General features: G+C 41.7%; 1 protein-coding gene across 5 annotated transcripts in view; it reads left to right on the forward strand.

Annotated features, from left to right (window-relative positions):
* Window positions 1-14,090, forward strand: part of CARD14 (caspase recruitment domain family member 14) — a 469,582-nt gene that overhangs the window by 291,763 nt on the left and 163,729 nt on the right. The window lies entirely within an intron of this gene.

A 14,090-nucleotide genomic window follows, 5' to 3' on the forward strand; every position in this document is an offset into this window, starting at 1 on the left:
AAGTGTACCCACTTGCCAGGCCTAAACCTTCCCTTTTCTTACATGTCAGACACCCCAAAGGTAGGCCCTAGATTGCCCAAAGGGCAGGGTGCAGTGTATGGTTAAGGTAGGTTAGGGCTATCCTGCAGTTGCTGCTTCTGCCAGAGTAAGAGGGCAAAGACTGGACTTTGTGCGCCTTCCATCTTGTGAAGATCTCCAAGGGCTTGATTTAGAGCTTGCCTCCTGTTGTTTGAAGTCTCGGGGCCAGCAAAGACTTCTCTCTGCCAGCACCTGGAGTCTTTGGAAAGACTCCTACTCTACCCTGTGGTGCCCATCCAGTTCCTGGGACCCTGAAAGGAGAAGCTGGCAGCCTAAGAGGAGGAAATCAACACACAGACCGCCGTGCGGGAAAAAGATTGATGCAACTCCGATCTGCTGCTGAAGAAACGACGTGCCGCTGGCTCCGCGACTGAAAATCGATGCTCGCCGGACGCACGGAGCAGGAGAAATGACGCGCAGCATCGCTGATGAAAGCTGGGAGATCGCATCATCGTACGGCTGGATTTCTGACGCAAGTACCGCTGGGCGTGTAAAGACAACGCAAGGCCTGCCCAGAACGGAGAGTGCTGGCCGGATCGACGCATCACCCTCCTGCAGAGAGAAGAAACGACGCACCCGACCCGCCGAAAGGAGAAACGATACAAGGTCCCGCTCGTGAGTGGAATCGGCGCCTCGCAAGCCCTTTTTGACGCACACTCACCCGTGCAGTGTTATTTTTGATGCACCCAAGGTACATTTTCACAATACCAGTGTTAGTGTGTGTTTAAAACTACATGAAGACTCTTTTTGCTTTTTAATTGATAACTTGACTTGTGTATTGTAAATTTTGTGTCGTTTTGGTCTTATTTTGTTTAGATAAATATTTGCTATTTTTCTAAACTGGTGTTGTGTCATTTTGTAGTGTTTTCATTAAGTTACTGTTTGTGTTGGTACAAATACTTTACACCTAGCACTCTGAAGTTAAGCCTTCTGATCTGCCAAGGTACCAAGAGGGTAAGCAGGGGTTAGCTGAGGGTGATTCTCTTTTGCCCTGAATAAAGTGAGGGTCCTTGCTTGAACAGGGGGTAACCTGACTGTCAACCATCATTTCTAACGAGCGTCAACATTTTTTAATACTAATCCTGCAAAGCCCATTGAGGCCCATTATAAATAATAGTGTGCCTCCTTTTAATGCCAGCTCTGTGCAGGTGTTAAGAATGCTGCAAAGAAATCTTTGAGATTTCTTTGCGCAATTGTTCCAGCCCCTCTAACAGGGGAACACCCCCTTGCAGATATTATGCCTGACACAAGCATAATGTGGTGCAAGGGGTTACAAAGTGGCGCTATGCATGCATTGTGGCACTTTGTAAATCTGATATGGCGATTTTGGCCTTGTTGAGCCACATTACCATAACAAAAATGTCACTAATGTGGCGCAAGGAAGTGCCAGGCCCTCTTAAATCAGGGCCCAAACATTGAAAAGTTAGTTGCCATGATGCAGCGGCAACCTTCCCATTAAAATGATATCTATAGTAATTTGAGTATTTTTTTGGTGTGTATTTGTTTGTATATTTTTTTGCAAATTACTATTTTAATGTTTGATATTTAAATCGTACAAATTGCTTGAGGGTCCTTGGCATCCAGTAATGATTTATTGTGGGTCCTCAGGAGTCAAAAGGTTGGGAATCACGGCCTTATATGCTCTGCTGCTAAATTGCTTATGTCACTTTTGTGTACTCTGCCAATTAATTCATATATAAAGCATTGAAACGTGAATCTTTGTCATTCGTATGAGAATGTTCCAGTATTAATTCATTGGTTCCCCTAATTAGAAAAGTGACGGTTCCAGACGAGGAGCACCAAACTCTGCATCGGAACTACACTGCTCCTGTTCCTAGATGTAGGCGGGCCTCATGATTTAGAATTTGATATAGATTGTCACACTAACACCACCATACACTCGTTGGGGACAACAGGGGGTAGAGCCCCAAGTCCCCATGGCACCAGCTGGCTCCCAACATGCTGTAGGAGCCAGTATGGCTCCCACCCGTAGGGAGCATCTACTTATACTGCTCTCTCTGGGCAGAAGCAATATTTTGATCTGCTTTCCTGCCCGCATCACTATGGGCAGGGAAACAAATGGTGGGAACTCTGAACTGCTGACAGTTCCGGGGGTCATCATGTCTTCGGCAGATGGTTTACACTATCTGCCAAAGTCTCGATGGTAAGGCTTCCGCCAGTGCAGCCGCCTTCCCAGGGATGCAATTACGAGTTTCCGCCCACTGGCCCAGCGGTAAACAGCCTACAGCATCGTCGCCGGCTCGTAAGTGAGCCGGCGGCAAGGCTGTACTGCGTAGGGTGCTCCAGCCAAGTGCATGGGCAGTGCAGGGCCCCCGCCGGGGCACCCTGCACCACGTCTCTGCCAGCCTTTACATGGTGGTGCTACTGCCATGTAAACACTGGTGGAGAGGGTGAGTTGTAATCCCCAGGGCGGCACTGCTTGCAGCACTGCCCTGGCGGATTAGGACTGCCAGACCGTCCTGTGGAGGAGAACTGGTGGTGGTGGCGGTCCGACCGTGGCACAACCACTGCTGTCATAATGTGGAGGTCAGACCGCCGGCAAAGCGGTTGGACCAACATTTTGGCAACGGTCAGACTGCCACTACGAGAGACCACCAGGGTCATAATGAGGCCATTTGTGCTTGCTCCCATATGGCGGTAGATTAGAAAATGCTGTTGCCAAGAGGGACCAAACACAGGTTTCCCTGCTAGCACCAGTGGGTGGGCTCCCCAGGACACAGCATGTGAGTTGGCCCCAGGGGTGAGCTCCCACAGGCCCATTGAAGGCTCCGGGATGAGGGCCGCGTTGTCACCTCCTTGAACTAAAGTAATAAGCCCAGGGGTGGTCTGCCACAGCTTTTGAATACTAGGGGAAGGGGGCAATATGGCTCAACTCCCTTTTGTTTATAAAATTGCCCCCTGGAGATAGTGTCCCCGGGTCCTCTGTAGGCTTGTGGAGGGGGTCCCCCTTCCCTTTTCTGCAGATTTCACCCCTGGGAGTGGGCTTCCCAAGTCCTTTATTAGCTCAGGAGGGGGGCACGCGGTCCCCCTCCTCCTTTTTTTTATGATTTTGGCCCACAGGTGTGCTTTCCTTGGCCTATAATGGTACAGAGAAGGAGTTCTGCATGCCACCCTCTTTTTGAATAAGGCCTACTGGGTGGGCTCAATGGGGCCTCTGGGTCCCTGCCTCATCCTGTAGGGCACAGGGAAAAGGGTATCCCTACCCTACCCTCCTATATTATATTTTTGTTTATATGTTCAGGACAAGTTCTGTAATGGCTTCCAGCAACATTTTTCTTATGTTGCTGGCAGCCAATCAGAGCACTTGCTCTCGCAGGACCGAAATAGCCCCAGGGAAATAAAGCTCCCTCTGCCAATCAGAACACTCTTTTTTTAAATTGGGGCTCCCTCAAGGGTCTCTCAAGACTCTGGCAAACCCAATCATTCTGCTATCTATATTTTGTACACATCATTTCTCAAAAACTACTGATTGGATTCATACCAAATCACAAAAAGCACAATCTGCCTACCAAGATCTTTCTTCCTCCCAAATTTGGTGTTATTTGATTCAGCAGTTTTTGGTGTAGCCCTGTCTAAGGAAATCTATGAAAAATGCATGGGAATTTTGCGTTTTAAGACACCTTTTTTTCTTAGCCCCCACTAGATGGATCACTACAAAACGTGCCATGCATGAACTAGTCAAAAAGTAGCATGTTTTTGGAACTTTTTGTGGAGATTCGTCAAATGGGGCCAAAGTTACCAGCAACACACAAAAAAATAGAGCAGCTGACTTAATTATAACTACCCAGTGGCGACCACCACTGGTTTATACAGGGGTGTGGAATTTAATAAAATATCTACTTGTCCACTGGACAAGTTGCTTCATAAATCTACTTGTCCTGTAAAAAATAAATCTACTTGTCCTTTTGGTGCCATGTATTGGGGTGACAAATTATGGCAGCAATCTCATTATATGATTTCTCTGCTACTGCCCTCTGATTATGTCAGGGCTTGTACTATAGTAGGGCTTGAATACTAGCAAAGTCTTTATTTTGCCACCTTTCCGCATATCTACATACTGGGACAGGAGGTAGCGGTAAGCAATAGTTTTAAGGTTGTAGTGTCTTTTTTAGTCCATGCAAACTTATTAATGTACATGTTTTAAGGCAGTGGTTCTGAACCTTTTGACTTCTTTGGACCCCACTTTATCATTACTGGAAACCTGGGACCCCCACTGAATCATTTTTTGAATCCAGGGACCCCCCCTCGAACCACCCCCACGGAGTCATTACTGGAAGCCAGGGACCCGGTCTAAACACTGCTGATGATTTGAACCACAAAACAATACACATAAATTACAAAAACAAGCATCACATCAAACACATACACAAATGATAACACATTTTATTTAATTTCCAAATAAATATAAATAAAAAAACACAAGTTTTCATTTTAATAGGAAGGTTGGAGCTTTTCTAAATTCAATTGAAGCCATAAATAGTCTATACTGTATTCTGTTTGATACTCCTGCACTGCTGTCACAAATCAATCTGAGGATACTAATTTAATTGTTAGCCTCCAGTTTCAAATTCCTTGGCATTTACAGTACGTTTTGAAATGTTCAATTGTACATTTACCACTTTATTTAAATAAACTATCTTAATATGTTAATATTATTTAATTTTCTAAACAGTCATAAACCACATGAGGAGGCTTGACGGACTTCAAGGGGGTCCCTGGACCACAGATTGGGAACCACTGTTTTAAGTGGTTTTACCAGCTCTTCTCTAATCATTTCCCTTATTGAGAAAGGTTGGAAATTTACTCCTGTCAAGGATCAGAAGTAAAACTTCTTCCAGGGTTGAGAAAAAAGTGGTTAAAGGTAAAGTGAATTTGTAAACTCTCAACAGATTTTCGCAGGAGCAAATCTACTCCTGTATATTTGCTTGTGCTAAAACACAGTTCACAAATATTTGCTAGGACTACAAACTCCTGGTTTACTTCTGTAAATTCTTGTGAATTAAAGAAATACACAAATCTGCACTGATGCAAAGACATACACAGTGAGTGCCCTTTTGTGACTTTCTTTAAGAATTGGGCCCCTGATAGGGTCTGACGTTAACCAAGCCCTTTTGTTTTATTGAAATTATTTCTCTCTCCGTCCATCTATCAGCTGGCTACATTGTGACTGATCCTACTTGCAGAACCTGCCACTACGTGGCGCCTAGACATACTCACACGGGATAAATTTCACGCTTTACAAATCCATGTTACATTACATTACATTACAATGATCGCAATCTGCTCTTTCGCAAGGAGCATACCAGCACACGAAGTAGTTTTGTTCAGTGCCAGAAACTACTGTGGCCATGTGTGTTTCTTGTTAATATTTGTTACAATGGTGAGGGCCCAGCAGGTTCCACCACAATAAAGTTTTACAAAAGCCATGTCAAAACAAGAAACGCATTGACAGAACCAAAAGACTGACCACCAATGTCAGACATATTGGCTTTGCCAATGCTTGTTTATGTTCATGTTTCCCATAATCTTGTTGAAACTTGTTACACTGACTTTCTATTATGGATATTTTTTGGCGATACTTCAAGCATAAACACATTTTACTAAATGATGCCTCAAAGAAATGGGACCTAAAATTTCACAGTAGTTTAGCAAAATGTTTTTCTCCTTATTGCATTTTATTGTGAACATAATTTTTTTTTTTTTAAAGTAAAAAATCATCAATCTTGCATTCAAGCTTATGCAAATATTTGCATTTAATCATACAGCATTGTGAGAGCATTATACATAGCCTCATATTATAAAAGTGTGTATATTTTTTTTTTACAACCTCTACTGTCAGTATTACAGTCCACGCTTACATTCATTTAAATCACTCACCCTAATAATAAAGGCTTTTTATATTAATGAATCATAAATACAAGTTCAAACAACCTTAACAAATGAACATAAATATTACCTTAGCTGTAGACAATTCCTTTCTCTCTTCTCAAATGTGGTAGTGTAAATTGGCAGCCAAAGGGTTTATGCTGCAGGGGATGGGCCTACTTGTCCCATGGAAGCATTGACAAAGGCATTTGCTGAAACGCGCTTGTGTTCAACCTTTGGTGTTCGAATAATAAAACAAACCAATACTTTTTTCCCCAGACAGTGCCAGCTTTTCTTCTTTTTTGGAGCCCACCCTCATCCAGTTCGGCACCAGCCAAGAGTGCGTCAACTTCTTTCAGGTGGACTAGGACTATATATATATATATATATATATATATATATATATATATATAGTTCCAAAAGCAATTAAAAAATAAAACTGTCGACGCATTTCAGCCACATGCCTTCAAGTAGGCCTCACAAACAATTACAGTGGACATCGTTTATCATTTGGACCTTTCAACCTCATTGGCCGTCCAAGCACTAGACCCACAAATTTCTGCCACATTTTCAGGTAAATACGACATCCAATTTCTTGACCTGATAAATCCACTGTTCAGGCACAACACATATTGCACTGTTACTTGGTCCTTTCTTATTTGCCGTCCAGTGCTAGACCTGCAACCTTCTGTCACAGTTTCAACTAAGTTTGTCATTCATTGTCTTGATTTGGTAACTTAAAATTTAAGAATAGCTCATTTTTTAAACATATAAACAACAAATCAGTGCATCACTTCATATATATCATTTGATGAGTTCTCATATATGTGCACTCTTCTTTCCTGCTATTAAAATCCATAGCTTAACTGAGGTCTCTTGTTATAAAGTGTCTAACATATCTGAAGTGCATAATGTGCATATATAAACAACATATTTCTAAGGTCAGCCTTATTTGAAAGTGAAAATGCATCCCATACAGCACATTGATATCAAGGGCATAATATTTGTGATATGCATACATATGTTAACACATGTCTCAACCATGTTTAATTTGAAAATGCTAATGCATATATATTTCCATTTACAGTACTTCTAATTTCCATTGCAAATTGCATATACGTAAATAGTCATGTTTCTAAGGACCTCCTTACTCAGATGTGCAAAAGTACCCCCCAGAGTACATTGATATAAAATGCATGACATGGCGTACATATATATATATATATATGTATATATATATATATATATATATATGTACAACCATATCTCTAGATCTATCCGTAGATTCCTTTTTAAGAAATGCTAATTCATATACATCTCGGATTGCAACACTTCTGATTTCACATGCATATCTCAAGGGCTGTCCTGAGATCTCGTAGTAAGAAATGCTGATGCATATACATCTCTGGTTTCACATGCATAATAACACATATGTCGTCATCCCAATATCCATGAATGCCTGCTCTCTCCTAAAGTGCATAATGCATATATGTAAACAAAAGCATATATGGTTTTTTTGAGGAGCATATTGCCCGAATGAAAAGTGCAAATGTGTAAATATAACATAGTGACAATGTTTTTTTTTTAATTATGAAAAAATACAATATATAAATGCATTATGTGGCAAGAACATGTGATACCATGATATACCCTCAGTTAAAACACAGTTGAATCTGCTATTCCTCATGAGTTCAAACAAGATAGAATGTCAGCCATTATTTCATTACAAATGAACATGTAACAGACCCCAGGCAGTCTCTGTACCCAACGTCATTTTTATTTGTGATTCTTCTCTCCGCAGTGCTTTCTGCCTATCTCCTCCTCTGAGGTGGACCCTAATATGGTTAATTCCATAGTGTGTGACCATGGTACTGCTCAAATTGCATGCCATGGGGTAGCTCTTATCACCATTCATGTTTGCTCGCATATGTTGGAGGATTCTCATTTTTAACTTATTAATGGTACTCCCCACATACAGTTTATCACATTCACATTTCAATACCATGTGGACAGAGTTACAAGTGATCCTAACATTAATTGTAATGTTCTGGCCTTCAAATGTTTGAGAACTCTTAAGTTCAACCCTTATCGGCATGCTTTGCAGGAACTACACTTGACAAAGCCCCTGGTATTTGTAGCTAACCAATTCCTCTCTCCTTTACAAAGGTCAAAATATCTGGATGTCAATATTTCTCCCAACAATTTAGCTTTCTTAAAAGTTATCTGTGGGCCCATATTCACAGTTTCTTTCAAGTGTTCGTCCTTATTCAATACATGCCAGTTCTTTCGCAGTATCTTCCTAATACCGGATTGGGCCATATTATGTTCGAGGAACAACCTCTTCACCTTGCTGTCATTTTTATTTGAGCTGTTGATTCGTTTCAAATCCCATTTCTTTAAGGACATCTCTTTGGAGGACCAGTTCTCGTAATTCTTGATTCCCCAATCTGTCTTCCATACTGATACATGCTGCTGATTCTACACCACTGCCTGTTTGCATGAAGTTCACAATATCTTCCGTTGCCAAGTCATGAATAGCAAGGAAATCAAAGGTATCCAATATTTTAAATGAGGAAGGCTTGGACCTGGAGGATGTGTTGGTGATATATCTCCCAGGTCTCATCTGTTGATATTTATGAAGTTTCAATTTTCTGGTGTATTTGTATAATTCAATTCTGTTATCTGTAAAATAAGGGCATGACGTTGGGCAAAAAAGTCAAACCTAGATTAAGTAATCTCTTCTGATTATCGTTCAAAACAATTGACAAGATATTTACAAGGGGTCTAGTTCCAGGTGCATCATCTGTGTAGGTTATTCCCTCTTGCATCCTCTGTTCTTGTCTCGCCCCTTCCTCTTGCCCCTCCTTGTACTGCATATTCTTTTTCAAAGTTTTGTTGCATCCAGTCTCTTCCACTTTGATGCATAGTTATGCATTGGAGGCAAAGCTCTTTGTAAAAATCCACCTTTTCTATGGGTGCCTCACCTCAGTCCGGGTCAGAGGCACCATCATTTTCACTGGGGGCATTACTTTTTTGGTACATCCGTCTTCTCCTTAGCCCTTAGACTGTCATATGTTTTTTGTGAAAGTGTAAACAGGGCCATACTGGTAATCCAGTGTGTCATCCCTGAAATTCTCTGGATATATCCCTAGAATTTGACCCTATAGGACGCCCTGTCTCTCGGGTTGGGGCTCGTCTACGGGTGTCACTGTAACTATAATCAAAACACACCCTCCTATGTTCAGAAGAGAAACGAGTCCACCATCCGGTAAAAAAATCAACACTCTATTGCAGAGTCCATTTTCAGGCATGACGGGTTTCAACGCCCTCCGGGTCATAATCATATGCCAATCTACAGTAATCAGTTGCTCCCCTTTTTAAACAATAATCATATAAGCATCAAAGAAAGACTTCAATTGGACTAGTCCGCAATAAGCAATTTGAAAATACGTTAGTAGTCAGTGAATATTTGTAAAAATACGAAATCCAGTATAACAATTTTACGCATCATTTTCCACTGTATATATTTGCATTTTGACTGTGTCTTACATCAACCATGTCACTGATATTTTTCAGAATTCTCTGAGGACCCAATATCCATGACGCATTACAATTGAGAGCTCCGCTGTGTCCCACTTTAGCTGTAATCCGACTTTCCATACTTCAACTCAATATTAAACTACAGTTATCTTAATCCCGGTGTGCGAAGAATAAATCCCCTGCAAACCCAGCATTGTGTGTGTGACTGGCAGCCGTCGCGGGGAAGCACCAGCAGCATGTGCAGAGAGCCCCAACGTCTATCTAAGCCGAGGACGTACTAGGGATGAGTGGTGATAGAACGTTATTTTTCCTTTCCCCTTCTCTCCAAAAAAGTTTAACTGCTGTTGGTCGCAGTGTTGAGTAAACAATGTCTTCTGCCAGTTTGTCAAGGATTGCCAATTTTAACTCATTAGCATTAGGATTCTCCCATTAGCATCTGAAAGGCTATTTCTGCCCTCTCACCCACTGGGCTGTTTAATGCATGTTTGTTTCGCAAGAAAAACGGCATTTAAGCCAGGAACTACATTTTATTTTGCAATTCAACTCTGAGTTTTGGCACTACAACACTCGACACCGTCTACTATTTCTGTTTGTTTTAGCCAACAGTGTGTTGCGTTGTGGAGCTTGTAGTTTTGCTTATAGCAGGTTAGTTATCCGCTAAAAACTTCAGCATACAAGGTGCTGTTGGTTAAAATGGCAGCACTGGCTTGAGTTATTATACATTTCACAGAGCAATTTGTCAGCCAGGTTTTAAAACTTTGCAAAGTTGTCTGCTGTATTTTAAAAACTGCTTGTTTCATGCTTAGAATCAAAAGTAAACTCGGCTTACACATTTTGTTTTCACTCTTTCATTCACGCACATCGTGCATTAAAGGAAGCATTGGCAATGTGGATAGATTTTTTCTTATGTGCATTGAAAAGTTTTATACCAAGCCTCACAGCAAAATTAAGTTACAACATGGACAGCAGCGTACCCTTTCTTAATGCACAAAATAAGTAAAGAACAAGTGTCAGGTGCAAAAGAAACATCACACAATTATCTCACAGATGCAGGATGGATACAACTCTGGTAGCTAAAACACTAAATAGGGAGTTATGGAACCAACGCCTACCTACAATGATACGTTTTATCAGTGGGTTTCATAGCTAGACCTGAGAGCCATCTAAGAGTACTTAAACCTCTCTAGTTGTACAGTCTCCGAGTTATGGGTTCCTTAGTTTGGGTGATATTATGTCACTTATATCAACATTTATGTTCACGCTTGTTTAAACTAACTCAGAACTATTTTAAAGTTGAATGTGGATGAGCTAAAAATGTTTTCACTGGTGTTGCCCTACCACACAATTAAAAACATGAGGGCCTGGTACTGACCAACTGGCTTGAATTATTTTTTTCCATTAATGTGTTTCAGTACCTGAATATTCCCCATATGGGGTCAGATGCCTTCCCCAGGAATATGGGTATGGTACATCATATATTGTGAAACAATCCCTGCTTCATATTGCATGCACACCAGCCTCAGAAGGCTTGTAGGTGATGTGGCAAATTTTCTCAGGCCTGCTCCTTAAATAAAGATACCTCACAACAAGCTATTGGCGAGGCTATCAACTCTGTAATCTTTGCCTGCAGTATGGAACAGGATATGATCACGCTGCCAAGCCACACTCGCAGTTGACGTGGTATTTCACTGCACTGAGTGACCTTTATCAGAATTAGTGAACCACACTCTTCTGCTGTGAAAATTGTAATATTGACTCAAGTCACTTGTGTTGTTTCTCCTTTTTAAGCCTTTATTATTTATGGATAGAGCACCTTTATGACCTATCAAGCCAAGCAGAAAAGGAATTGTTGTACAATATATACATCCTGAACTGATTATTTCAAGGTGCTCTCAAATATGATGGTCACAGGAAAGAGGCAGAGGGAAGAAGGTAACTGTCCTGGGTCACACAGTTTGGGCAAGCTGGAAAGCTATAGTTGAAACTAGAGTCTTCATTAAACAGCTGCACCTTGGAAAGAAACAGTGCAAGCTTCCCTCCTTCAGATGACAGGTATAGCTAGGGTACCATCAGCCCAAGCTTTTCCCATCACAGGACAGGTACAAATTCGGCAGCAGCAGTGCAAGTTTTACTTTCTCACAGAAAAAGTACAGCATGGCAAGAGTAAAGCATCCTTCACAAGACCACTCTAATAGATGCTTTATCACTCACAGGACATGCAGTTAAGGCATGAGTGACATGTAAGTTACAGAAAGATTTCTGGAGCTGGTGCTTCACACGAGAGGAACACATTGGTAGATGAATTAGTGAATACACAAGTTATGACACCATTCTCACTTAGGAGATATTCCAAGTGAGCCCCTGTAAGTCCTGCTGCCTTCGCTTGGAGAACTTGGGGAAGTGTTACTTCTTTGCTGTTCCATGAATTGAAAAGTAGCAGTTATCTACTAGGCCAGTGTGGCTTTTAGAGCACGCTGGCCACAGACTAAGTAACTGTGCTCTAGACAGGCACACCTCTTTGAAAAGGTTTTGAATGTGCACAAACTAGGCACTGTAGAATCCCAACCTCAGTGATGCACCTGATCAAAAAGTTGAGGGCTGCTGGTGTCTCAATCCACAGTGTATGAGAGGTGGTTTGTAGCTGTGTGTATGAGAGACTCGTGTCATAGCCTATGTGACTTGAGTTACAATTTTGAGCTTGTGGGTGTATGTAAGAGACCCTTAACCCACAGTGTACGTAAGGTGTTTTGAAGCTGTGTTTTTGTATAGATCAGGTGAGAGAGGAAAAAATGACTTGCTTCATAGTTGGTATGAGTTTGTAGTGTGTGCATGTGTGTGTTGTTTTTTGCATTTCTATGAGAGAAACTTAGCATGTGTGAGTTGTAGTGTTGGGTATGGCGAGCATAAGAGTCTTTTTGAAGTGCCTTGTTGCTATGTGTATGATTCACACTGTGTAGTTTGTTGCTATATGTGTGATTCATACTGCGTAGCATGTAGGAGGTTAGCTGAAATTGTGTTTGTGTGACTGACTCAGTTGCATGCATGAGCATAGGTTGACAATGTTGTCCTACTTTGACCACAATGGAGTTGTAAGAAAAATATGGCCGTAGCTTTTTGTGTGAGCCTCATCCAATTACCCTGCAGGTGACAAGGTTAAGTGATGGTATAAAAATCATGAAACCCAGGAGTGAGAAACATCAAAAGTATGTGGGGAGGAAACTGGGGTGTTTCATAACTGTTCTCACTCGACGATGCATCTTTATGCGTTTGTATTGTGTCCTGACTGCTGAGATGGGAACAAACCCTTCCGTCGATGTTTGATATCCGTATAATGCTGCACGTTTATTTCACTGGAAATTAAATAAAGAGTTATGCAAAATAAAAAAAATTATGAGAGAAGGGATGAAGTGATGCTTCTCTTTTTAATGTTTTATAAAGTCACGGTGCTGAGCGGTAAATAGCAGTATGTAGACCACACAAACACGGGAGCATCAAGCCTGTTGTGAACGTTTGAGTTCACAGTTAAGTGGTGCTCATGGGTAGTGTGCTCTTCCACTGCACTCCACTAGTGCTTAATTTGTATATGGAAGAGTGAAGATGCCGAAAGCTCTCCTCAGAAGCCTGTGGCCGAAGCCGTTAAATGTTGTTGTGTCAAATACCAGGGCTGGTAGCCTGGAATCTACCTCATGCCTCTTTAATTCACCAACATACACTCTCTGCCCCATAGTCTCACTGTTTCAGGGACCTGCTTCCTCATTTTGTAACAGTTTTTCTATCTTTCTCTTCTGCCTTCTCTCCCCCATGTGTGTTTTTCACCTCTCTTGCTTGCGGTTAAGTGCCTTTTTCCAAAAATGAGTGCTGGTGGGCCCCACCCACTACCATCGATGCCAAATTAGGCACTGCACTCAACTGTGACGACAGCCCAACTGGGCCCATTGATTCAGGCACAAAAGGTCATCTGGTTTCCCTCATTACCTAAGAAGTACTAGGTCATAAAATGGTTGGTTCCTTGACCTTCCCCAACACAAATATTCTGGTTTTGGCATACTGATAGTTATTGTTTAGCAGTTTCAATATGCAGGTTAAAACTGTGACTATGTCATTCTGATCACAGCAGAGTCGCACTCCACTTTGTCAGGACACAGTCAGTCCTGCATGTTAATAGCCACTGCTTAATTTGAACAAGTTTCCTGTGCTCGGCACTGGCAGTTAATTGTCAACTCCAGCACTTATGACAATTTCCCACACGGTGGCACTGTTTGTCTTATTTAGAGATAAGCATCACAACTGTGCTTATTAATTCCATATACATTAAAATGACTAATACCTGCCACCCAAGCCAATTTTATAGCATTGGGGCCCTGGAATAGCATGAGTTATCACACTTGTAGGAGTGTGATGGTTAGTAGTTGTGTTGATCTTGTCATTGGCAGTGCTGGCAAGGGCATTGGGTGGAGCAAGCTTCAGTGACCTACTGACAATGGCCCTGACATTTATGTTTTTTTACAAATTAAGCATTGTTAGTAGCTCTCAATGCTCTTCTACTACACAAACATGAGCGCTTCCGTCACTGATCAGCCTCAACT

Source organism: Pleurodeles waltl, chromosome 7 (genome assembly GCF_031143425.1).
Source record: "Pleurodeles waltl isolate 20211129_DDA chromosome 7, aPleWal1.hap1.20221129, whole genome shotgun sequence".
Classification (NCBI taxonomy): Eukaryota; Metazoa; Chordata; class Amphibia; order Caudata; family Salamandridae; genus Pleurodeles; species Pleurodeles waltl.